The sequence below is a fragment of the Sinocyclocheilus anshuiensis genome, unplaced genomic scaffold (assembly GCF_001515605.1).
Source record: "Sinocyclocheilus anshuiensis isolate Anshui unplaced genomic scaffold, SAMN03320099.WGS_v1.1 scaffold86, whole genome shotgun sequence".
Classification (NCBI taxonomy): domain Eukaryota; kingdom Metazoa; phylum Chordata; class Actinopteri; order Cypriniformes; family Cyprinidae; genus Sinocyclocheilus; species Sinocyclocheilus anshuiensis.
The window spans coordinates 2,858,781-2,886,242 of NW_015547662.1; the positions used below are offsets into that span (position 1 = coordinate 2,858,781).

Genomic DNA, 27,462 nt, shown 5'->3' on the forward strand with positions numbered 1-27,462 from the left:
GCTCTGTTTTATTTTGTGAAACCTTACTACGTATATGGAATAACCGTTTTATAAAAGCAATAAGCCCCGTGAAGCCGTGGTTTACAGTGAATTTATAACAGCTATTATAAATTCATTGTAAACCACGGCTTCTTGGGGCTTATTGCTTTAGTATATTTCCTGATTTTTCATGAGCATGGTAAGCCTAATGGTTTTAATGTGTGTTTAATATACCCTTGCGTCTGTGACTTTAAACTCTCGCAGTATATACTGAGGCATGTTGTACTCCGCCATGGGATCCACCACGAAGTACTGATAGCGTGCTGACCTGTCAGATGGCCAGTACTGATGACATTTCTCCTGCATAAGAAAAAAAACTATCGTTATCTGAAACTCAAATTATTTAAAACATTTTGTTAATTGAATTGAAGCTGAAATAAAATGGAAAACTGAATAAATAAAAATGGAAATTAAATGAAAATTAGAAACGTTGCCTTGGCTAACTAAAGCTGAACCACTAAAAAATAGAAACGGGTTCTAAGTAAAAAGTAAAACTAAGATTAAATAAAAATCAATTAAACCCAAATATTAATATTTAAAAAGAACAAAAAATATATATATAAATAACAAAAGCAGATAAAATTAAACTAAAATTAAAATGAAAACTGAAAATAAAAATAAATGCTAATATAAAATATTTATAAAAACTATAATAGTATATACATACTAAAGTAACACTGATTAGCATTCATATCACTTTACAATAAACAATGACGTGTGTGTGTGTGTGTGTGTGTGTTTGTGTGTGTGAACTAACCCTTCCCATTTCTCGGAGTTTAGTAAGCATAACTACTATAGTAGAATTGTGTTCCCAAAGCATCCGCCAGTAATCTTCAACTGTCTCAGCCAGCGGCCCCTGAGTCGCAATATACGCCCTCTGTTGCCTAGAGTGATGAGAAGGAAATGAAAACTTCAAGAACTGAGAATTTCACCAGCTTACTTACAAATGTTGATGCTTCAGTGGCTTGTTTTGTCAATGCATTCTTTTATTTCTACTAATAAATATAAAAAAAGAGAGATTGCAATGTACCTGTAGCCATCTACAAAACTGCCATTGACATAGTCTGAGCCCTCCACTCCTCTGATTGGTTGCAGACACACACGTGTGGTCTCATATGGCATGATATTGACCAATCGGTTTTTGAACTTATTGCATGGAAGGCTGGCATTGACAAATCGGGAGTTATGAGCTTTGGCATTAGCTAACCGCTGAAAAAGGGATCCAGAAAAAAATAAATTTTTACATTTTATGAACAGGCACATTAAAAAGCAACATACAACTGCCAGCAACAGGAAATAATACACTTATTTTATATATTATTGGTACAGTTCCAGTTAATTTGTTACTGAAAAAAGTAACAAAGTACGTCATATTGTTACTTTTAAATTCACAAATTACATTCGTGGGATGCACTCACTTTAAACTCCTGCTCCATTCCGCTGATGTGCTCCGGCGGTTCTGTCTGTGACAGTCTCTGGATGTAGGCGTAAAGGTTCCGTGCCGGAACCTCTGTGTTGCCGCAGGAAACGGCCTCCAGCAGCGCATCATAAATAAAGACGTACTGCTCCTCTGTCTGCACCATGTAGTTTCGCTGAGATCGCATCAGTGTCACGTGACCATAAACATCTATCGTCTTCTCCTGCTTCACACGCTCCAACATGGCATCAATCACAATGAAGCAGCCCGTTCGGCCCACACCAGCACTGAGAGAGAGAGAGAGAGAGAGAGAGAGAGAGAGAGAGAGTGAGAGAAAGAGAGAAAATCACAAGCACTCACATTAGCACATCACAGCATAAAGGTTGAATTAAAGCTACCGTCGTGTGAAAAATAATTTTTTTGTGATTTTCTCTCACTGAATAGTTTAAAACAGAGCATAAAAACATTATTTTCTCCATGCATTTTTCCCTCTACTGTTATAAATGAAAAATATCCGATAATTAGATTTATTTAATAGAAAAACGTACAAATAACCTATATTGGCCATGTGAAAAAAGTCAACTAAAATGAGAAAAAGAGAACAATGTAATTCTTGCAATGCTAACAAGCAGCAAATGAAAACAACTGGAAAGAGTTGAGAGGAGCCTTCTCACAGTTTTAAGGCATTTAATGTTTTTTCTGGATGTCTTTTGTATTCTCATTAGGGTTGCAAAGGGGTGGAACATTTCCGGTAAATTTCAGGAAACTTTCCAAAAATTCCTGGAATGTTTCTGAAATTTACTGGAAATTTTCCACCTTATTGCAACCCTAATTCTCATATGTAATTTCATGTAATTTAACATTTTCCCTGTCTCGGTTCATTTATAAAAAATTTAGCAATGCATATAGTAATGTTGCTTTGTTGTGTCTAAGCAAAATATAAAAAAAAGAACACAAAAAACACCCAGACTCCACAAAAAGCAATGAGTGCATCGACAGAGACAAACAATTGAGCTGCAGCATTTTAGGAGAAAATTATGTGATATAACACCAATTTTACATAGTTAACATAATCAAGGCCAATGATTCAATACTCCCTACAAAGTAAGAGACATTTCATTGGTACAGGAGTTAACAACAGTTTTTAAAAAATTTTTAGAATCTTAACCTTTTATGTCTGACTGGATATAAATTTGTTAACTCAATTCTGTACTAGTTACCTGCAGTGGACCACAATGGGTCCGGCGTCTGGGGGATTGCAGGCTTTGACCCGTCTGAGGAAGGCCAGGAAGGGAGTGGGGTGTTCAGGTACCCCCTGATCTGGCCATGCTGTAAACTGGAACTGACGAACCTCCCTTTTCTCGCCACTCCCACTCTGCACACAGAAACAACCCAATTCAGCACAGTACAGTACCATATACTAGACTACACTAAACTAGACTATGTTAGAGAATGCTTCTTATCCAAGCAGCAATATTTTTTTTTATTTAACATATTTCCCACCTAATGTATATGGCCCTCAATATTTAGCACAATAACAGTCACAAGCTCACAAACATTTCACTAATATTTCATCTGCTAAACTTTTTGCAAATATCTGTTCTTTAAGAGGTATGTTTAAATAGTTATTATATTTGTTTGGTTATATTCAATATATTTTTGTGGTGTTGTGTTTCTATACAGTATATGGGTTATATTCAGATAATTCATATGCATTGTTTCAAATTTCATCTATTTTTCTCCACTTACAGTAGCTGTACCTGATTTTCACTGATGCTTTGAAGCATATTCACTACTCGACATAGTTCAGAGCATTGTTTTTTATATGTTTACATTCATTTTGTTGCACTAAAACATTTAAATGCATAATTATGTCACTACATAGTTTATTTGGGTAGCACTTTATTTTGATAGTAGACATTCTGACAATCTTTACTCGAGTGAGGCCTATTTCATGAACTTGTCAAGGGTTTATATATTGTGTTTATGTGCTGATCACTGCTGTTTTGTTACCTTAAAAAGAGCAAAAGTCCTGACGCAGTAGGTTGCGAGCTCCACCGTGTCCAGTAAAGTGACTTGCATCAATCCGTATGTCTCTGTGCCTCTGCTGGGCCAGTACTGATCACATTTATTCTGCACACAGTTCAGCAGACACTTAGTAAACGTCTCACTGTCAAAGAAAACATTAGAGGAGAGCTGAAGAACCAGCTGAGATTAACAGTCAGCTGCTCTTCAGCCTGGCTGCTTTCCATCAATAGCAGTACTCACATGGCTATGTGTCGGTCCGCTCCCTAGTTCAGCAGTAAGTACACTACCAAGGGAGTGGATTGCCTCATTATCAAAATCATTCCAATGCATTGAACAGTTCACTCCCTAGAAATGAGCAGAATGCCTTTTAACCTATTTTGAACTAATTCCCATCAAAGGGAAGTAGGGAATAGACTGAGACACACCCTTTGAGAGTACATTTCAGCATGCAGTGATAGTGTGATAAGCAGCCAAAAATTCAAGTTACACTGGCAAAATGTGTCTCAGAAGTCAGTGAGGGAAAGAGGAAGCGAGAAGAGACAGATCAGAAAAAGAGCGAGTAGGTGTGAAGAAGGATGAGGCAGAGTTAACAAGGAGGAAAAGAGGTGAGACACGGAATATCAACCATTCAAGTGAAAAGCGAGAGTGGTCTAATTAGCCAAGTGAGACGTCTTGCCTTTGAGAAGAAATACGAAGGCATCTGGAGAGTAATAGACAAACAGCATAAGACTTACTCTGCTCCGTAACACCACACAACACTCACTGAAAAAAGTTAGTATGGTTAGTATGTGTGTGTGTTTTTATGAGTTTGATTAAGTGTTGTAGTATTTCAGTAGTTCTGTTCCAAAATCTAGTCGGCTGCCTACCTAGACAGCTTTTCCAAATTTGAATGCAAGAGTTTTTGGTTAGTGTAACATTTTTGGTGGGTTGCATAATTGGCCATAGCTTTTGAAAATCTAATAAAAAAAAAAACAAAAAGAAGGAATCGATTGCATATAATATATCACTGTAATTGTACAGTGAACATGATGAACAATTAGAAAAGTATCAATCAAAAATTGCAGCAATTTCTGACATGGTTTGAATTTCTTTTATTATATCCTGCATGCGGTCAGAAAAATATCTTATAGAACAGAGAAATCACTCATAGTAACATTAACTTCTCTGGCATGTCTTCACTCGACTATTGTACTTCACATAAGACGGATCACTGACTTCATTCACATTGGTAGTTGCCTAGGGTGACCATATGTCCTCTTTTTCCCGGACATGTCCTGGCCTGGATTTCTAAATTGCCTAAATTGGTTTTGGCTTTGTTTTCCTATTGTTTTCATAAGGTAGTGACTGAAGGTAATGACTGAAAAGTAGTATGACCAATAGTATGCATGCATTGCACATAAGTGACCAATCGTGGCATGCGAGCAGGTAGGATCTACAGAGAACGTCAAAGTAATGCAAATACATCTACACATAATGCATGAGGACATATCACTAGGAAAACAGAGCCAAAACCCAGACATTTTAGGCAATTTTGAAAAATATTTATAAAAAAATCTAAAATATAATATAAAATATAAAATATAAAAATCTATGGTCACCTTATAGTCACTCCCATAATGTTGCTGCTCATTTGCAAAAAGTTACAATTTATTTAACTTTGCTCATTCTCTGGACACAGCCACATCCTGTTGCACGTGACCGGAAACCACTAACTTTAATTGAAAGTGAATGGCTTTCGTTCAAAGTGAATGTAGCATTGCATACTGCGTATCCATCATAAAAATAAATATAGTTATGAGAGTAAATATGATGTCGGAGGGATTTGACAGGTCTAACTGAAGAGAACATGATGTTAATTGAGAAGTTTTTGTTTTTTATGGATCAAAAGAAGAATGTCCCTCTGCACAAACTGTACACTTCAGTGGTAAGAACTGAATGTACTCATATCCTACTTTAAAGGGGTGGTTCACTGTTTTTTTTCTAGGCTTGATTGTGTTTATGGGGTGCAGTCTAACATGTGTTAATGCTTAGTTTAAAAAAAACAAAACATTATTTTTCACATAATTTACGTTTATTCCACACCGCTCTGTCCCTTCTTTGAGAAACGCGCTGATCATTTCCTGCTTTTATGAAGCCCCACCCTCAGAAATAGGCGATGGGCTCTGATTGGTTATGAGCTGAATGAGAGAGAGATGCAGAGCGTGTGCAGAGCAGGGCAACGCGAGGAGCAGTATTGAGAACCGCTGCTTTAGAACATTGATTTTGAAACTTGTGAATCCATTAGAATCGTTAGAAGACAGAATCGCGATTCATATATGAATAGATTTATACGTGCTCCTCTAGATTTCTCTACCTCTACTCTAAAGCAGTGCAGCATGGCCTCGCCCCCTTTGCTGCCTTTTCCCGAGGGCGGGGTTCATCTGGGTTTGTGATGTCACGGACCCAGGAAGTAACTTGTTGTAGTCCCTACCAGCTGTTTTTGTAGGCATTAAACTGCCAGAATTAAAAAAAACGATATCTCCGTTTGCATTGTACTTTCAGCTTTGAAACTTTGCAGATATTGTTTATGCTCAAACAGCAACATTACACACTAACTAACATTAAAAAAGTGAAATCGAAAATCAACCACCACTTTAAGCCAAGTAATTGTTTATTCATTTTTTTAATATATGTGAATAAATGTCATATTTTATAAACAATAAATTGTGTTGAAGTCATTTTTATTTGGTGCTGAAGAAATGCAAAATCTGGCTAGCCCGTAATCTTACATAATGGACAAATTGAATCTTACATATGATGGTTGATGTGCTCAGATTATTTTTATTAATTAAACAATAGATAAAAACAAGATTTGTTTTTAATAATACTGATTAGGCGTCCATACAGATCATTTTCATGCCGCTTATACTATACTGGGCCGCGATTGTGCTGGATGATTACTGACGTACAGCAGGGTAATCATATCGGAGTAAAGTGGTTAGGGGAACGTTATAATAACAAACCAAAAACTAATGTTCTATTTCCATTAAGAAAACTTTCCCAGCTAACGAAAAAACAAACCTTAACAAAGTGACGTTTTGGAAACCAAAAACTAATGTTCTGGGAACATTAGATTAAAAGTTCTACAAACCAAAAACGAACGTTCTATTTCTGTTAAGAAAACTTTCCCGGTTAACCAAAAACAAACCATAAAAAATAAAGTTCTGGGAACCAAAAAAGAACATTCTGGGAACCAAATATTGTTAGCTGGGTAACAATAGGAGCAAGTTTTGAGGAGCTGCTGCTGAGGAATGTGTGCATTTATTTCAAAGTGCTGCCTATATACTGTAGATAGGTGACAGCAAGGATGCTTACTGGATTTTGGAACAGAGACTGCGTGTGTTTCTGTCTGGAAATGTATGACTCCACATGACTCGAGTGTGGTCTGTATCTGTATGAGTTAGTGCTCTCACCCTGGATTTCTCCTCAAGTTTGGTGATCATGATGATATTTGCTGTGTGTTGTTCCCACACCAACCTCCACAAGTCACTAAACGTGTCTGGCAAGGGGCCCTGGGTGGCGATGTAAGCGCCCTGTCGGCGGTACCCATCTATGAAGTTGGCGTTGATGTAGTCACCACCTGGAACACCTGCATAACAAGAGGAAAGGACAAAAACTGCATCACTTTCAAACTAACAAGAGAAAATAAAACTCTATAAACTCAACATGCCTTTCATAAATTTTAATAGGTGTAAATGAGAGTTATGATTCAGTTCTATTAGTAAAGCGTCAGATCAAATCAAACATCTCAGAAGTACAAAGTATATGGGATTTAAACTGGAAAAAGACAACAAGATCTGATCTTAAAAATTCTGCAAATGTATCAGACATGGTTTAAATAAGTTATTTTATTATTTTATGCTATTTATAGTCAAGTCAAGTCAAAAATTATTTCTATAGCATGTTTAAAAGCAGAGTTGCACCAAAGTGCTGTACAGAAAATGCATTAAGCATATACAAAATACAAACAATTAAATAGAATTAAAAAAACTTCAATATAAAAAAAACATTAAGTATATATATTATATAGTATTAAATATACATTATATATATATATTTATATATCATCGTAGTACTAATTAATATATTAGATTATAATTAGCTTATATTTTTTGCTGTGATATAAATTTTAATTTAAAATTTAGTAATTCTGTTATGTTTTCATATTTTTATATGTCTATTTAATGTTTAATTTTTAATTTTAGTAATTTTAGTACAAATCTATTTCGGTTAGTTATCAAGGTAATTAAGTTGGCAGCATCCAGTTAAGTTGATCTAATATTTATAATATTTTATTTTATTTCAGCTTTATTTCATGTACCAAAAAAATGAATAGTTTTATTTTTAGTTTACAATAACAACCCTGGTATAGTATGTGTACATTTAGAGATAAAAATGTGAACGGGTAATAACGCTCTCATAGTTGATTTCCCATTATAGCACCCCTTTAAGATGAACAAATGTGATATTTCACTCAAATACACACATAGAAACAGTAGTATTGACATACTGAGCAGACATGCTCTCACCGTCATTGTTGGAGAGTGCTACTCTGGTGTGGTCGTAGGCGATGACGTTGGCGTATCTGTTCTTTGGCTTGTTTATCTCAAGGTTAGAATGTTCCCATGAGAACTGCTGCCCGGGATCAATAGACTACAAGAGAGAAGCGTGTCATGAATTACACCTCACACTGGACTTGCCTGTACTGTACTTCACGTTACAAACATCACATGGCCTGTGTAATGAAATTAGCGCTCACACAAAAAAAGTACTCAAAGGAACTCAAAGCATGTTATAGTATGCTAAATATGTGGTGCTAATGTGAGATCTGACCTCATACTCTTGAGAGAACCTCAGGTTGTCATTGGCTTTCATCCTTTCTATGTGAGCTGGCAGCTCTGAGAAGGACACTGGAGGGTGGCTGGTCATGCCTGTCAATCACATCCCACAAACACAACAGTTCAGACCCTGAGAACACGGCACGCTACTGGACTGAGCGCTCTGAGCAGTGTGAGAGAATGTTAGTGATCTCATCTATGTTTTAGCACTAGCGTTCATGAGTGTGTGTTTTTCGGGAGAAAACTGCTAAAAGAAGTTAACCCCGTAAAGCCTGATATATAAAAAATATCATTTAAAATTGTTTTTAATGGAAGAGTTTATTCGACGATAAAAAAAAAAATCTAAAATGTATTATGAAATAAGAGAATTTCAAGCTCATACTTGAGGAGGGGGAAAAAACAGTTTTATTCAGAGGCCCAAACTGTGCATAAATATGCAATTTGGTGCAGTTGCTGATATTTAAATGGCCAAAAGTAAGACTCAATTCTAGTTTGTAATGTAAATCAATGAGATCTTTATAACAGTAAAGCAGACTACTTACATAAAATGCATATAAATATCAGTCTATACCTCCAAATAAATGATGTCTTATTAAGATGATATTTAAATGCTTAGTTTTATGATCAAAGCTCTGTAGCTTTTGGGGTTATAGCTGTGGAGTGCAAAACATATTATGGAACACACAATATTTAATACTCACATTTTAACATGATTTTTCTAAAAACAAAAAAAACAAAAACAAAATGATTCGTGGATAATCAAGTAAACCTAAGCTGCTTCAGTCCAGTAAGTGTCCATCTTGAAATATTACTATATAAAAGTTATTCTCACGTTTACTTAATTAAAATAAGTAAAGATTTCGCAGCAGAAAGACGCATGTACCATGACCCCGAAGGGGAAAGTTTTTCACTTTTGATCACGCTGATAATTTAGAGGCCTTAGAAATGTATGCATCAACTATGATACAGTAGAAAGTGGACTTTACAGGGTTTAATCTTATGAAACATCATGTTAGGCTGCTTTCAAAAGTGAAAAGTGTTCATAAAAAGCATAATGTTATTTTATTTTAAAAATATTATTTTAGGGGTAGTTTGTAGTGCATCCAGCTAGCAACAGTCATTAATTCACAACAGGCACTCCTTCAGTCATTTTCTAAATGTAATAATATTGATGGTTTGGATGGCTAGTGGACAGTTATATATATTTAATGTTTTATACAATTATTGTCCACACAAATTATAACTGAACAGTAATAATTTAAAGCTCACAAAATGTAAGCTTGTCATTTATTTTTTTTAATTACAAATGATACACTAGGCATCTATAAACTAAAACAAAAGTTTTATTTAAATAGAAAAGTTTCGACTATTTACTATAGTCTGGTGAATAGTTGTAGGTCATTGAAAATGCATGTACAGTTTTACCGACTCAGCAGAAAAGAATATACACAAATGTTATATTTAATTAAGTAAACAGCCTCACAGAAAACTTTATTACAATTATCTTCATGATTTATTTATTTTTTGATTGTGGGAGGGGACTGGTCTCCACCCAGACAGATATTCACATCCCACTCTAAAATCTCTAGAAATAAAATCTGAACTACACTGAATGAGCGCAAGGGAGGGTATAGATTACAAGACAGTCAGAAGTATTAGACAAGATGAAATAAACAACGAAACAGCTGAATCAGATCAAATTATACTTAAAGCAGAAATCAATATTGCTGCATTTAGAATATCACTGAGAAGAGTTCATTTCATGTCTGCAATAGTTGCCTTACAGCAAAGTCAAGATCAACATTGATTCAACACTGAATTACTGTAATCTTTAATGTAGCTGGCTGTATTAAAAAATATCTCTGGCTAGCTATAATTGTGTGCACGTCTGTGTGTGTAGATCAGTTTTTGCCGTTATTGTGGGGACTAAATATCCCCACAAGTATAGTAAAAACCTGAAATCAGCCAATGGTCCCCATGAGGAAACATCTTAATAAACACTAAACAATGACTTAATGAAAAGCTAAAAATGCAGAAAGCTTGTGTGAGGGTTTAGAGGTTAGGGGATAGAAAACATCATTAGCTAAATATAAAACAAAGAAGTCAGTGGAAAGTCCAACATATGATGGAAAGTGTGTGTGCATGACGGTTTGCTGGTGTGTGTGAGCTGGTTGTGACGGCAGTCAGAGCAAAGAGAGAAAAGCTGCACACGCTGCAGCAGGTGTTCACACACACGCCTGTTTACGAGCCAAATGAGTTAAGAGGATGAAAAAGCCAAAGCGGTTACTGCGTATGTGATGATGGCAGTTAAGCAGTCAGTATAGACTCCAAAAACCACAACTAACTTGATAACCGTCGATAACCGATGATAGATGCACGCAAACCTAGAAAAGAGACAACACTGTGTTGATACAGACAGTGTGTGTGCATCAAAGGGGGACTGAAAGCTGATTCTTCAGCACTCTGTACCTGTGTGTGAGTGTGTTTGTGACATGTCTTTTCATCAGCATATTACCAGCCGTTGGGAAGTTGATTCTACGCAGCTCCACTGGGTCAGATGGATGCTGGGAACTCATGGCTTTACTGCTGCTGGGAAAGCTGCACTTCCTGCCCTCCAGCTCTGCCCGCTTCCTGTAACATCACACGCGCAGGAGCATTAAAGCAACACTCACTTAGCAGGAAATAGTTTCTATTGCATTTCGGTCATAATTAGATTTAGAGAGAAACATAATACACAGACCTGTCTGGTTTGCTGGTTTGTGCACGGATAAAGCGAGGAAAGAAAAAAGAATTAGGGATAAATAAAATCAGCTTCTGCTGAAGTAAAATATAAAGCATCTATCATTTTCATTCCTTTGCTTACTACCCTCTCATTCCTTTCCATTTTCATTCAAATGAGTGAATCGTGAATCGAGATTCATTTAAAAGGGCTGACTCGAATGAATGATTCACTCACAAACACTCCGGTTTTAAGTTTACACAAGCAATAGCTAGGAGATACTGCAATTCTTGGTTTTCAGAAAAACGTAGAGCAGAGCATAATTAGAAAAATGTATGTTCACCATAGATCTATGATTTTTCCATTTTAAATGTTTAAATTCCCATGAATGTCATCAAATTCTCAATCACTCTTCTGCTCAATTCTCTTTCTCTCTCACCTTTTAAAGAGGAGGATGAGGATGACAATGCTAATAATGAAGATGACGGCCAGCACTGGCCCCACCACCCACAGAAGCCCCTCCTCCTCGTCTACGATTGGCTGCGGCTCAACATCGGAGAACAGCACGGCATCAGAGAATGGACTCGTGGAGTACAAGGTCTATCAATCAAAGATCGAATAGACACATAGCTATATAATATTTCAAATTTTTAAAATATATAAAAAATTACATGTAATATTCATTTTTAAATATTTAAAAATAATTTTTATATAAAAGTGAAAAGTATTTTTAAAATATCCTTTAAAGTATCCTTTAAAAATAATCAGTATATCATAATTTGAGAAAGGATGCTCACACAATGATGAAATTATTTAACACAGTAAACCTAATCACTTCATTATCATAATGGACCCCAAAATACTCCAACATGAGAGAGAAAAGAAAGACTTACGTTCTGGCCCAGTTCAAGAATAGCGAGCACGAAGCACACACACTCCTGTCCATTTACAAGTGGTCGGTTCACAAATGCTCCATACACACGTCCGTCTCCTAGTTTGAATTCAGCTGGAAGATTCTGCAAATAAGCGCTGATGTACGGTTTTGCCTCCGCCTGCCTCCGTAGACGCACAGAGTGACCGGTGCCATTAATCTCCCTCAGCAGCTGGAGAAAGCAGAAAACAGGAGTTAATCACAACAGACACTGCAACTCCCCTCTGCTGAACCAACATGTGCTTTAAGCTTTCAACAGCTTTTTCAGTAATGATAGTGAACGACTTGATCAAAATTGTACAAACTATTGAAATGAAAACGTCAGCATCTGATTACAAAAATGTATTACCTCATCAATGTTCATCTCATCTGGATCACTCCATAAATTCTGGAAGTTTCCTCCTCTCTGCCTCTTCAGAGGGACAACCACAATGTAGAAACCCCTTCCAAAAAAACACACGATATTATATTATTACGGGTGAAAGAAAAGTCTGGGTTATTTAAAAAAAAAAAGTTTTTATAAAGACCATTAAATATTTTTGCATTGTGAAATTATGAAATTTTGACAAAAATCATCAATGAAAATATTTTTTGTTTTAGGTCAGCATAGGGTTAGGGTTATATATATGTGCGTGCGTGTGTGTGTGTGTATGCATTTATGTATATTTTATTCTGCAAGGCTGCATTTCATAAAAAGTGATAGTAAAAACTTCTACATTATTACAAAAAATACATTCTACATTAATTAATTCAACATTATTAAAATTCTATTTCAAATAAATGCTGTTCTTTCGAACTTTCTATTCATCAAAATTCTGCTTTTACACAAAAATATTAAGAAACACAACTGCTTTCAACATTGATAATAATAATAATAAATGTTTCTTGAGCACCAAATCAGCATATTATAATGACAATATTACAAATAATATGTCACTGACAACTGGAGTAACGGCTGCTGAAAATTCTGCTTTGCCATAACAGTGATAAATGATACTAAAATATCTTAAAATATATTAAAAAAGAAAACTGTTATTTTTAACTTTTTGAAAAGTTTATTTTCATTGGTATTTTCCTGACCTGACATTAGCCTGTCCCTGGACAGTGGGCAGCTGCAGGGTAGCGATGCTCTGAGAGCTGGTCTTGTCCAGCAGCTGGGGTTTCCTGGTCAGCAGGTTTGGAGCCGTCATGGCGTCTGCGTGGTGCTGCAGCCCTCCAGTGCCATCAGCTTTACTGGTCAACAGGAAGGTGTAGAGAGACTGTGGCTTCAGCTTAGTCACCAACTTCTGCCCGAGCCGCCCATCCACCTCCACACTCTCACCATCACCATATGAGATCTAACAGAGAAAAAGAAAACAGAAAAGCAAATAAGCAAAAAATGCATACTTAACCAGCCAAGACGATACGTGTTGTGGCATACACACACTCGAGGAGGGCAGAATCAGATTGAGACTGACACTTCAGACACTTGCTAACATGCACACGCTCACACGTTTATACAAACACTGTCATACACAATTCCATCTCAACATGTTGCATGAAGGGGTGGCGATGGAGGAACGACACACACACCCACATGTTTGTTTTTATACTGAGCTATATCGTCTGTCATCTAAGCCAGTGATTCTCAACCAGGGGTCCGGGGTCTACTAGAGGGCCTCAGAGCACTTAAAAGGGGGTCACAAAATGGCTTAAAATCAGTGCCGATCTTACACTTCTGGGGGCCCTACGCAAAACTGTGTCGGCGGTGGGGGCGGGGGCAGGGGGGGTGCGGTATGAGTGGTTATCGCTTGAGAAACAGTGTCTCTTCCATGGCAACTCGTTTTTTAGTCTCGAGCAAGACTGTACGACATTCACATTACATGATTTGACTGATTTTTACATAGAAAGGGCGACAGCGCACCGCATTAAAAGAAATGATAATTCATGTTTTCATAACCGCTGGCCAAATTCAAAAAACGAAACTAAAATTAAATCATCTTTGAGAGCAAGGGGGCCCCCTGGTGTTTCGGGCTCCATATTTTGCGTATAGGGAGGATCAGCTCTGCTTACAATGATTTAAAATAAGACAAAACAAGCTTCAAAATAAAAAACAGCTTAAAATTCGAAATGTAAACTAACATCAGATTTCTTATTTTAATTAATTCCCCCAACAACTAACATTTTAGACCAGGCATCCACGGTCTTATAAAATATATGAGGGAATTTGGTTACACTTGATTTTACAGTGTCCTTGTTACAGTGTAATTATAGATTTAAGTACTGAGTAATATTAATTAACAACATGTACTTACTATAAGGTTAGGGTTACAATTAGGGTTTGGTTTAGGGTTGTTGTTGCATATAATTATACATAATTTACTTTTAATACTATAATAAATACATGTAACGTGTAACAAGGACACTGTAAAATAAAGTGTTACTGGGAATTTTAAAAAAGTGAGATTTCTAGACCTGGAAAAGAAACTATTAAAATCTTACAAAGTCATCAAAATTTCTACACTAAATCTAAATGTTTCTAGTTACATCAGAAGTACCAGACATATCTATATGAGGGGCCTTTGAATATTGTCTTGAATATAGAGTGTTGCAGCCGTTATGTTAAAACCCAGACGTTTAATTCACCATGAGTTCCCTTAATATTTCCCTATGGGTTTTCCAATGCATGAGTAAACTAAGGTCTGTGGTAAACATAACTTGATGATACTTTGACGCTTTTTTGTGTAACGTAAACTGCATATACTCACACCCTAAACGTTCTTACTTTGTAATTACTTATTACAAACATATGTTTTCAAAAATAAACATAACTGCTTTAAAATTCATGTTTTCAGTGTGGGTGTGTGTGATTTATGATGTAGAGCAAAATATTGCCAATTTATATTCAAGACAGACAATTGAAAAACTCCATTATAAAAACTAGAGCCCGACCGATATGGGTTTTTTTGGGGCCGATACCGATATTAGGGAGTAAAAAATATATATCGATATATCGGCCGATATTCTTTCTGTATATTATAGTTCAGTACCAGTCAAAAGTTTGGACACTTTCCCATTCGTGTGTCCACACATTTGACTGGTACTATATACAGACAAAATGAGTCTGACATCAGTGCACTGAACAGTAAAGTTGTCTGCGTTATATGTTCTGTAAAAAAAAATTCATATCGAGGGCATATTCGCAGATACCGATACATCAGCAACAGGCTCATATCGGCCGATAATATCGGCAAAACAATGTATCGGTCGGGCTCTAATAAAAACCCATAGGAAAAAAAGAAAAGAGAGAACCCATGGCCAATTTTGGAGTCAAAACGTTTGAGAACCACTTCCTTAACCTTTGCACACATTTAGATTTTCAACAAATTTTCAACAAATTGTATTTTGCAGTACTCACAATGAGAGACTGTGCTTTATTACTGGTGGTTCGTGACTCCCAGCTCAGCAGCACTGAACTCTTCATAGCAGCTTTCACTCTAAAGTTCAAGGCAAACACTAATAAAGAGAGACAGAAAGAAAACCACAGATCAACACATCACACATCAATACTTCAGCTCACCTGAGCAGAACCTCTGGCCTCTGCCATTGCTAAAGCATTTATGAAGAACATTAAAGAATCTTTTCAACTGTTTCTACTAAAAACATTTACCACATTTATCAGGCTGACAGGAGAAAAAAGAGCTAGTCACTTTTTTTCTCACAGTGCTGACAAGAATTCATCACTACTTTCCAAGAGCTCACCTTTACCACAGTAGTCTTATGAGATAATGGAGCACTCCACATTCACCTAGATCCATCTACAGAAAGATTCTCACCTTTTATCTGCACTTAAAGGACGTCACCGAATAAGAGTCTCACACCGACAAAGACAGACGAAAAATGACCAGACAGAAACAGAAAATATCCTTCCAGAGTAATGAAAATTAAGTGATTTTGTTTAGTAAGGGTTGCCTGACTGTAAACGTTTGTGTGTGAGGATATACGTGAGTACTACCTTCCTGTGCTGGTTGTGTTTTGATGGATATGGGGAGACTATAGGGCCCAGGGCCGTGTTTGCTAAGCGCGCACACTCTCGCCACATACTCAGTATTTGGCCTTAGGCCATTTAGAACCACTGTGGCCTCCGAAACGTCCGATTCCATGGCAATGTCTGTGCCGTTACTACAGGTGACAGCGAACCACACGCGGTAACCTTGGATCCGGTCGGAGCTTTTTGGTGGCTCCCATCTCAGGATCACTGATGAGGAGTTGATGCTTTCAGCCGTTAAGTTGGCCAAAAGTGGAATGGTTTCCTGTACGCTCACATTCTGAGCATCTGTTGTCCCCGGGGCTGTTACCATGTCATCTGTAGTTGTTTGCACCACGTTTGGTGTTAAAAGTGTGACCTGAGCGCTTGAACCGTAACCCCATATGGTACGGGCCGCAAGACGGAACACGTACAGCACCCCTGCGCTCAAAGACGAGACGGTGTAGGTGCGTTTCTCAGCGTCTAGCTCCTGCACCATGAAGGAGTCTGAGGACGGGTCAGCCTGGCCATATGAGAGCCTGTAGCCCAGCACAGGGGACAGACCAGCAGGGGGAGGCTGCCATTTAAGTAGAGCAGAACCATCCTCCAATGGTGCGACTGTAAGCAGGCATACCTGGCACTGTGGAGTAGAGAACAATAATGTAGATCAACACTGAATATGTAGCAATGCAGCTAAGATATGTGTTGGGTTAAGTGATACACTTGATTTTGTGGTTACAATTAGTTCACCCAAAAATGAAAAAAAAAAGAAGAAAGTTTCAATGCTCTTTTCCATGGAATTACAATGAACTGGGACTGAATATTTCAACCTTTAAAAATGACTCACTTAAATGCCATGGAATCAATATCTAGTGATATTCACAAAAAATCTTGACATCCACAAAAACATTCCTAGGTGCATTTTTAAGTTAATTGAAGTAGTCTGATTTTCAGTGAATTATTTGATCCAGTTCACAAAATCGGTTTGAATGTTCATTTATGAATCAAAAAGTTGAACTCCCTGACTCAATATCCTGAGATATTCACTGAAAAAATTCAACATCCACCGTAGCTTTCCTAGGCACATTTTTAAGTTAATAGCAATACTCTTATCGTTGGAAAATAATTCTCTCGAGTCAGATCTTTTCAGTGAATCGTTTGATCCGCAAAATTGGTCTGAATGATTCATTTATATATCTTATAATTCGAAAAGACTCAATATTCAGTGATATTTGCTAAAAATCTTGACATCCACCATTGCTTTCCTTGGCACATTTTTATGTTAACAGAAGTAGTCCGATTTGTTGGAAAATAATTATTTAGAATCTATTCAGTGAATCGTTTGATCCGGTTCACAAAATTGGTCTGAATGATTCATTTATGAATCGAACAGTTGAACTCACAGCTTACAAGTCAAAAAAATTAACTCAATATCCAGTCGCAGTGGTTAATAGCACAGGAAAGGAAGAATATCATCGAAAAGAGCATAAGAGCAATCCTCACATTTTCTCCTTTAGTGTTCCGTGGAGAGAGAAAAAAGTTATACAGGTTTGGAATGATATGAGGGTAAGTAAATGATTTCCAATTTTGGGTGACCATTCTCTTTAACATTGAGATAAAGATAAAAACAAGTGTGTATACCAATCATTAACATGTATTTATGTAGGAGTGTGTACACACATGATGGCTTAGTTCTGATGACAGTAGGTTTGCTGCGTGCTCCATCGCCTTTTGAGTTGAACGCAGCCACAGTCACAGAGTATTCAGTGTTCGGCCACAAATCGGTCAAAATCAGGTCCTAATAAACACCAACACACCGTACTAAAACACTTATTAAAAAAACAAATGTCCTACTGCACCACATAGTCTGTATTCATATCAGAGACTGAATAAGGAGGAGGACAAGAAATTGTTGCAAAATGAATAGGAGAAATCGCAATGCTCAATATATATGGACGTCTGACCTCTCAGTTAAAGGAGTTAGTAACATTTTGACAGAGAGACTGTTCGTTTTATTTTAGTACAGCATCTATAGAAGCTACTTTTTTTATATTATTGTTATCTTATCGATTTGATTTGATTCACGTTATTGAAAAGTTATCAGATTCCATTTTTCCCATTCAAGTATAGAAGCCTTACATGCCTACTGACAAGATAAAATATAGCTGCCTGAAGGCATAACCAAGACTTTTATTCATGTAAATATACGTATTAAAATTCTGGGTCATGTTCAAAGTAGATATACTCACATATTGTTTCGAGTCGTTCTGTGGCTGTTTACAAAAACAAGACACAAATAGTTCAAATTGATGTAAATGCCAAGATGTAATATGATTATTCGCAACAACACAATGAATAATGGTCTACTGAGAATAAATAGTGTGAAAGGTTCACTGGAACAATTACATGGTGGTTTTAAGGCTCTTCGTTTTTGAGATTGTTATCAGAGGTTCTGTCTTAGCATGCAGATAATAAGCAGATACTGATTTTATCTGATGATTTAGGCACATTAAAGTCCATTTAGAGAGCATTAGCTGAGCTAAGAAGCCTAATTACTGGCAAACAACAACTCGTCCAGATCAAGTGATAAATGGGATCTGCATCATATTTCTAATATATGTGAGTGATTCTTCAGTTAGTGGCACTATTTGAGACCTTGAAAAATAAAAACATCTTCAAACTATGTTTCAACTGTATGAAAATATTAATCACATGTCCTTGATCAAAATATTTATCATATGTCCTTGATTAAAATATTTATCACAACTGATATTACACATTTGTTTATCACATTGATCAGGTTAATTTTGATATATGCGATGGAGTGAATTTTTATTGGCATTTTTCAAGTTTTGATTGATTAAGTTGGATAAACCTTGTACTTATTAACAAAACAATTAGCTAGCAGTAAATTATGTAGTTACATATATATATATATATATATTAAAAAAAAAAAATTACACATGAATACACTGTAAATACATAAAAAAACATAAATACATATTTTCAAGTTTACATGATCTTTTGAGTCACAAATCCTGAAAACTGCATGAAACTACATAAACACCCACGTTAGACCAACAGGGGACAAATATTGTCCCAATTAATCAAACAGTTGTCTGAACAGACTTTTCACACATTAACTGTACTACGGTATAAAACTACATATATGGCTACCACAATGATAGATTCATTTATTGTTACTAATTGAAAATTAGTTTTATCAAGAAATCTGTAGTTGCCTTGATTTTTTTTATTGGCAGGATTAGGCATTTTGTATTTAGTGAATGAACAAATTTAAATTGAGAAAAAAAAGTAGTATTATTTAGGACAATCGTTTTTTTTTTGTTTTTTTTTTGCAGTGTACCAAAAAATTTAAAATATGATTTCATTATTTGCTGTCTCTTTTCTAGGCAGGCTCTCTCTCTCTCTCTCTCAGGTAATATTTCACCTACATGTTGGGTGCAAATAATTATGTGTTTTATCATCCATCAATTTTGTAACCAATTCAAGTGTAACCGTAACGAAATACTGTTATTAAACCATTTCAATTATAAATGATGTGCTAACTAGTCTTGATTCAGTGTTAACATTGAAGTGCAACCTATTGCAATACAATAGTCACACAATAGCACCGCTCTCCCACATATTTGGCTATTCTAAGTGCGCTTATTTCCGTCGTTTGTATAAGTAGCAGTGGATCGTAATAGACAAGAAATGTCCAGTTTTGTACCATCGTTTCTTTAGTCCTTCGGCAATCCTACAGTCTGAACCACTGTAGGGAAACCACCCTCACAAAGTCAAAAGAGTGAAGTAGTTGTGCTTCATTTTTGAGAGTTCTTGATTAAAATATGTCATAGTGAGAACAACTCGCCAAAAATAAACACCACATTTCTAAAGAAGCACATACTGACTTCATAAGTGTATTTGTGTGTGTGTGTGTGTGTGTCAGTGAGGTGAAGTCTCCTACCTGTGGGTCTCTCAGTAGGAGTTCCCTAATTCTAGGAGAGACTGTTCTCTCCCCTGCTGTTCGTCTGGCGTATGTCACCTGGTAACCACGGATCCTTCCATGCTGTCGCTCAGCAACTGGAGGTTTCCATGACACTCTGGCAGAGGTGGCGTTTAAGACCACCACATCCACACCCCGTGGTGGTGCGCTGGGCACTAAAGGGGCATTTTAGTAAAGGACATGCAGTCACAGCTGAACATTCCTTCCAGCTCACAGTAGAAGGACAGAAAAGGTGAGGAAAAGAGGTGTGGTGTCGGGGTTCAATTCATTGGGAAAGAGCTTTTGCCATGAAAAGGGATCTGAGCAGGGTGACAAAAAAGCAATTATCTATGCAGATGCAAAAATCCTTAAAGCAGGAAATCCAAAGAGGGAAGTCAGGAATACTGCATTCACTTGTTTCAGGACAAGGCAAATGTCGGGGAGGACAAATGTGTCTTTGGTAGGTTTAGCTTCAGGTCAAGGGTCAAATTAAGAGACTGTCATATAGACATACCGTCTTCCTCTGTGCGGATCAATATCGGTAGGCTCTCGGGCCCTTGACCTGTGTCAGTGTAGGCAGCAACTGTTACAGAGTACAGGGTCCCTTTCTTCAGCCCCTCTATCCGGTACCGGAAACAGTTAGACAGGATGTCTGAGATCCTTTGTACGAGATCTTTCTCCCGTTCCACAGCAACATATCGGATGGAGTATCCTGTTATGCTTCCATTTTCATCTGTGAGGGGTGGAGCCCAGCTGAGCAATAGACTTGTGGAGGAGGGGCTTATGCATGTAACTTCCTGGGGAGGGGGTATGGACTCTGATTGGGTGGTTAGAGAAGTGGGCGGGTTTAATCGTGTGTTGAGGCAGCGATGGTTAGTTTTAGTGTTGTTGTGAATGTAAATGTGTGGAAAGGACATGAAATCAGAGAAAAAACAAAACAAAAAAAGACACATAAAAGGACGAAATAGACACAAAATGCTGTGGTAAAATAAATTAAGACATCCAAATGACTGTCCACATATGGTGAACTGACATTAAAAAAACAAATACATTTACCATAAAACTTACTTGTTTGACTCCCTCTTTCCAGATCCTTTCACTGAGTGTCTCATGCTCCCACCTGCTCTTTACACTTAACCCATCCACCTACATCTATCACTTTGTTAGACAGGAATGGTGACATTACCAAAAGCAGACTGCTTTGTGTTATACGTGAGTGTGTGGACCAGTGCTGGAGAGTTACCAACTAAATTCACTCGAATTTTCATTAACCCGACAGCTGTTTTCAGTTTAGTGTATTGCTTTCACAGTAACAAGCAATAATTAAAAACAGTAATACTGTGAAATATTATTGCAATGTAAAATAACTGTTTACTATTTTAATATACTTTAAAATGCAATTTGTTCCTATGAAATACTCCAGCTTTTGATGTCACAAGATCCTTCAGGAACATTTCTTATTATCATCAATATTGAGAACAGTTGCTTAATATTTTTGTGGAAACCGTGATGCTTTTTTTTCAGGATTCTTGATTAATACAAAGTTCAAAAGGGCAGCATTCTTTTATAACATTATAAATGTGACCCTGGACCACAAAACCAGTCATAAATTTTTCAAAACTGATATTTATACATCATCTGAAAGCTGAATAAATAAGCTTTCCATTGATGTATGGTTTGTTATGATAGGACAATATTTGGCCGAGATAAAACTATTTGAATATCTGGAATCTGAGGGTGCAAAATACTGAGTATAAAAATACTGAGAAAATCACCTTTAAAGTTGTCCAAATGAAGTTCTTAGCAATGCATATTACTAATCAAAAATTAAGTTTTGATATATTTATGGTAGGAAATTTACAAAATATCTTCATGGAACATGATCTTTACTTAATATTCTAATGATTTTTGGCATAAAAGAAAAAACAATAATTTTGACCCATACAATGTTTTTTTGGCTATTGCTACAAATATACCCCAGCGACTTAAGACTGGTTTTGTGGTCCAGGGTCACAAATGTCTTTACTGCCACTTTTGATCAATTTAACTAATCCTTTAAAAAATAAAAATAATAACTTCTTCCAAAAAAGACCCCAAACTGTCTGCAGTCTGCACAGTACATACGTGTTTGTGGAGTCTGAACTGTGATTTCACTGGTGAACGCCCCTAGGCCGTGTTTACTGCGCGCTGCTAGTTGAAATATGTAAGTGGAAAACGGCTTCAGATTCTTCAGCAGATAACTGGAGCTGGGATCAAATGATATTTTCTGGAAGATAGAGGGTTAAAGTTATTAGCATAAAACCAGACACTACAAAAATGAAAACGCTTTGTATGTGTGTACCTTTGTATGTGTGCGTCTGTGTGTACCTGCTCTGGCTGGTCTCCAAGCCTGTAAATGAGCTCATAGCCAGTGATGGCATCTGTACCGCTGTGAGCAGGAGGGATCCACGACAGAAGAATGCTGGTCTCTGATTTCACCTCTGCCTTCAGCTCTGTGGGTTGGGATGGGACTAGAAATGAGAGGAGGAAGAAAGACGATGCTTAGAGAATGATGCAACAGAAACAAAATAAGCTGCAATATTAGAATCTATAAAATAATCCTAACTTCACATTCTGCGCACCTCCTGTTTTGGCAATGATGTGCAGATCGCTGGAAAGAGGTCCATCTCCCACTGCGGTGAAGGCTAGAACTCTAATATAATAAGTTTTGTTCGGTGTCAGGTCTTGTATGTTCAAAAAATTGGCCCCTCGAACCATTTCCTTCTCCCATTGGCTCACAGGCAGCGACGAATCTGACGTGTAATACACCCTGTAACCAACCACCTGACCGTTGGCTTCCTCTGGCTCCTCCCACTGCATCATCGCCGTGGAACCACTCAGCATCCGACCTCTGACGCGACGAGGAGGGGAACTCGGCGCCTGTTCGGCCGTGCGAGCTTCCACGGTCTGACTCGGTGAGCCGCGGCCGATCGAATTCACCGCCATAACCCGGAAATGGTAGTGTGAGTAGGGGCTGAGACCACCCACGCTGTAACGAGTTGTTGCTATGGCATCAATTTCTTTAAAGGGGTCGGTAGAGGAGGCGGGACGATACTGGATGATGTAATATGATACAGGAAGTGGATTTCCACTGTCCCACATTAGAGTAATGCTGGTGGCAGATCGCTCCATGACAACTGGAGCTCCTGGAGGATTGGGAAGGGCTACGGAAGGAAGGAAGAGATGGATAAATTAGGGGACATTTATTTTAAATATTAAATAAACATTTAATAATAAACATATTTAAGTGAAAATCGTTCAAACATCTAGGGTCAATAACATGCATTTATACTTTTATTAAGCAAGCGTGCCTTAAACTAATCAAACGTGACATTACAGACTTGTGTGTATATATATATATATATATATATATATTTAAAATCAACATATTATAATGATTTCTAAAGGATCATTTGACACCAAAGACTGGAGTAATGGTTCATAAAAATTCAGCTTTGCCATCACAGGAATAAATTACATTTTACAATATATTAAAATAGAAAACTGTTATTTTAAATCAATAATATTTCACACTATATAACTGTTTTACTGCATATTTATCATTTATATGAGACTACTTTCTTTCATTTAGTATCATTAAATGACATCACATATGGTAGCAATTTAAGGCATTACAGAACTAATGTGAAGGTTGTTCCAAAAGGCAGCAATTATACTGTCTCCTAAAAAGCTATTTTTGGCTTTTCAAAATTCAAAAGCAGAAATTGATTTTTTTTTTTTTTACAGGGAAGGCAATCTCAATGCACTGAAACAAGCTCAGTGAAACAAATAATGCTGAAATGTTGATTTTGTGTGCTCTCAGAGTGAGTTGTTGCCTTTGAAGAGTGTTCCAAGTCGTCGACTTTAGTTAGCCAGGCATTAGACAGCAAGGTAGCTCACTAGGCTTTGGAACAACCATCAGCCACCCTGCTTCCTAAATATTGGCTCTGCCCATGGAACATATTGCTTAACTAAATAGTTTCTCTTTCTTCAATAACATTAAGCATTTTCAAAGAGTCTTTTAACATAACTCCTGCGTACCTTTAACTGTGATCTGGGCAATGGTTTCAATAACTCCGAGAGTCGACATGGCCACACATGTGTAGTTGGCAGACTGGCGTACATCTGTGAGCTCTAAAACATTCCGCCCAATAGGCATGTCATCTTCTGGAGTCAAATCCTCTGATCCCAGCATCCATTTGACATATGGCATGGGAACGCCCACTGCCTGACAGGAGATATTCACACTTCCTCCTGGCATGATCTCATAATCCATCGGTGGCACTGAGAAGCGAGGAGGGATGCGACGCACTGAGGGTGTGAAAGACAGTGAGCCATTTATTAATTCATGCTAAAGACATTATTAATGCTACAGAGAGCATTGCATCTAATAAGATACGCCCTCAAGATGTTGTGCGCTGCAGGTTATCAATCTGTGTTGTAGAGAAGAGTGGGATAAGATGCGGCTGTGTCTCCTTTTTAATGTGCCAGACTTTGCATAATTTTTGTGACGTGGCTATATAATTAGAAAGGACCCATCAAATACAGCTGCCTGTGACCAAGAGGTGCGCATGAGAAAAGTGATACACGTTTTTTTATTCTAGAGTCAAATTCTACATGCCAACTAAAATAATTTTAATGTCAAAGCAAATTTATCCAGGTTTAAAAATATATATTATACAAGTTGGTGAATTGCTGGAGTACAAAATCAGGTAAATATTGCTAAGGATTAGCCATGAAGAATTAAAAGACAATTTTTCTGAAAATGGTACTTGTGGGGTAAAGTGTGCCAGACAGTGATACTGAGTTTGTCATTTAAATGTAAAAAAAAAAAATTCAAGTCTGCTTTATGAAAATGCTAATAATATACAAAATAAAACTGGGAAGCATCAGTCATTTTTGTTAGTTTTCTCATTTATTTTTATATTTGATTTGTTTATCTGAAATTGTATTCTAAATCATATTTGTATGAAAAAAAAATTGTTAATTCATGTTAGCTCAAGACTGTTAAATAATATAATTTATTTAATGTAATATAACTTCATGTAATATATAAATGTATCACTGTAATATAACTAACAAAACTTTTGATTTTAATAATGTCAGTAAAGGTTGAAATTAACAATAACTAAGAATAATAAATGCTTTAGAATTATTTTTAATTGTTAGTTCATGTTAACAAATGGAACCTTAGTGTAAAATGTTATTTTTCTATATAATATTTAAGCATTTTCATGATTCTATTTTATGGCTGCTTTCTTGTAATTTCATTAGGACACCATGAAATATATTATATATACTATATAATTAATTTGACATCTACTGCTTATAAATTGTGAAAATACAGAAAATGATGGTGCTGCAATGTCACTGTATAACTTAAATGCATAACCTAGGATGAATGTATGCAATAAATTGTCATTTTTTTTGTTCCGATGGACAGGTGAGTGCACGGCATTACTATGATGTCATTTGCAATTAGCATGATGTTATGGAATGCGGTATAGGATCAGGTGAAAGATGGCAGATTAACGTCAAATGACATACAGCATGCAGTATTAGGATCTGGAGAGTGAGTTCGGAATCCCAGTGGAGGGGAAGGATTATGTGGATGTGAGAGTCTGAGACTTAGATTAGAGTAAGAAACAGAGCGTTGGATTTGAGAGGAAGAGCACTTACCATCTCTTAACTCTACAGAGGAGTCCGGCAGTGAGAAATGAGCCAACAAGGAAAAATAAACAAATAATGAATAAGCTAAGAACAGATGATCTAAGAAGAATCAGACAGATCAGACTACACAGACTCTCTGTATCTATTCATAAGAATGTGTTAGTTACAGGTTTTATTTTCTGATTCTACAGCACTCAGTTAAGTAACTCAAAGCTGTACCTCTGACGTAAAGGTTAGCTGGTGCGGAGTAGCGTGTTCCTTCGCTGTTGGTCGCGACACACTCGTATTTACCCTGATCAGTTTCTTCACTCTGATCAATCTGAAGTGCACCTGGATACATACGCACATATAAAGGCATTTTCATTTACAACACAACAACACACACAGACTTTGCCACCAGCCCAGTCCTTTGGAAGCAATGTTCTGGGTTGTGTACAAGTTAAGCTCTATCGACAGGCATATATACGTTTCACAAAGTTAGTAAGCAATTCTATCATGATAGTGTCATGTCTTATACAGTAGCTATAATTTCTGTAAGTATGTATTTTACAGTTTATGCCGCCACAACACATTCCCCCTTTTCTGTGGAAAATCGACAGCATGTACATAAAGCTTAATTTGTATTGAACCGGTTACATTTTGCCAACGCCACACAAACTGTTTTGCATGACAGTGGCTAAGAGAGTTCAACAGCATAACAATCAGAATATTAAAAAAAACAATAATAACATAAACAACATATTGCCTTAATATCTCAAAAACGAAAGAGTCAAACAAGTGTCTTTGCGTAAGAGAAAAATAAAAGCAGTCAGCCTCTTTCAAAATAGTTAGGTATAGACACAAACAGACAAAAATGACTCCAAAAAGAGACACAGACTGTTGCACTGCATGTAAAGCAGATTCTAAAAAGACTTCATTAGATAAAAATAAAAAATAGCCTGATTTATCATCCAAGGAGAAATGAAAAATGAAATGGTGTTTAATTAGAGGGAGAAAGAAGTGAAAAGATCCACAGGGGGATCAGAAGAGCATGAGAAAAACAGCAAAAATGCTTAAATTTCAGCAAAGAATTTCACAAAAGTGTCAGCATTTTCTGTGACAATAAAACATGTCACTGAAATTGCAAACTTAATGGTCTATATTTCACTATACAAGATAATACAGGACAATTTAGTTAGTCTCTTCTCTGCTCCCATTATTTAGCTTAAAAATACAAGTCATCTGTTCCTCAACTAAAAAAATTACAGCATACTGTATATATTATATTTTTCCTTTTAAAAGGGTTATATGATGCGATTTCAAGTTTTCCTTTCTCTTTGGAGTGTTACAAGCTCTTGGTGCATAAAGAAGATCTGTAAAGTTGCAAAGACTAAAGTCTCAAATCCAAAGAGATATTCTTTATAAAAGTTAAGAGTCAACCACGCCTACCTAAAACGGCTCGTTCTAACACGCCCCCACATATCTACGTCACGATGTGGGAAGATTTGCATAACGCCGCCCAAATGTTCACGCAAAGAAAGTTGAACAAATGTTCTCGCTGTAGTATTGTTGTTGCCGCCGCCATGTCGTGAAGGCGCTGTGCTTCGTTGTGAAAGCGAAACTACTTTGTTTGGGAGTTTTTTTGGGCAGTGTAGAGTAGGGCTTGTTGTTTGTCATTTCTCCGATCACAAATGCAGACATGGTTTTATGTTACGCTCCAGCCTGACAGGGCATCACAGTATGGTAAGGGGCATAACATTTCCGTCACA

The 27,462-nt window shown here is 36.8% G+C and overlaps 1 pseudogene; it reads right to left on the reverse strand.

Moving 5' to 3' along the window:
- LOC107702359 (receptor-type tyrosine-protein phosphatase delta-like) overlaps positions 1-27,462 on the reverse strand; it is a 68,632-nt pseudogene that overhangs the window by 5,051 nt on the left and 36,119 nt on the right.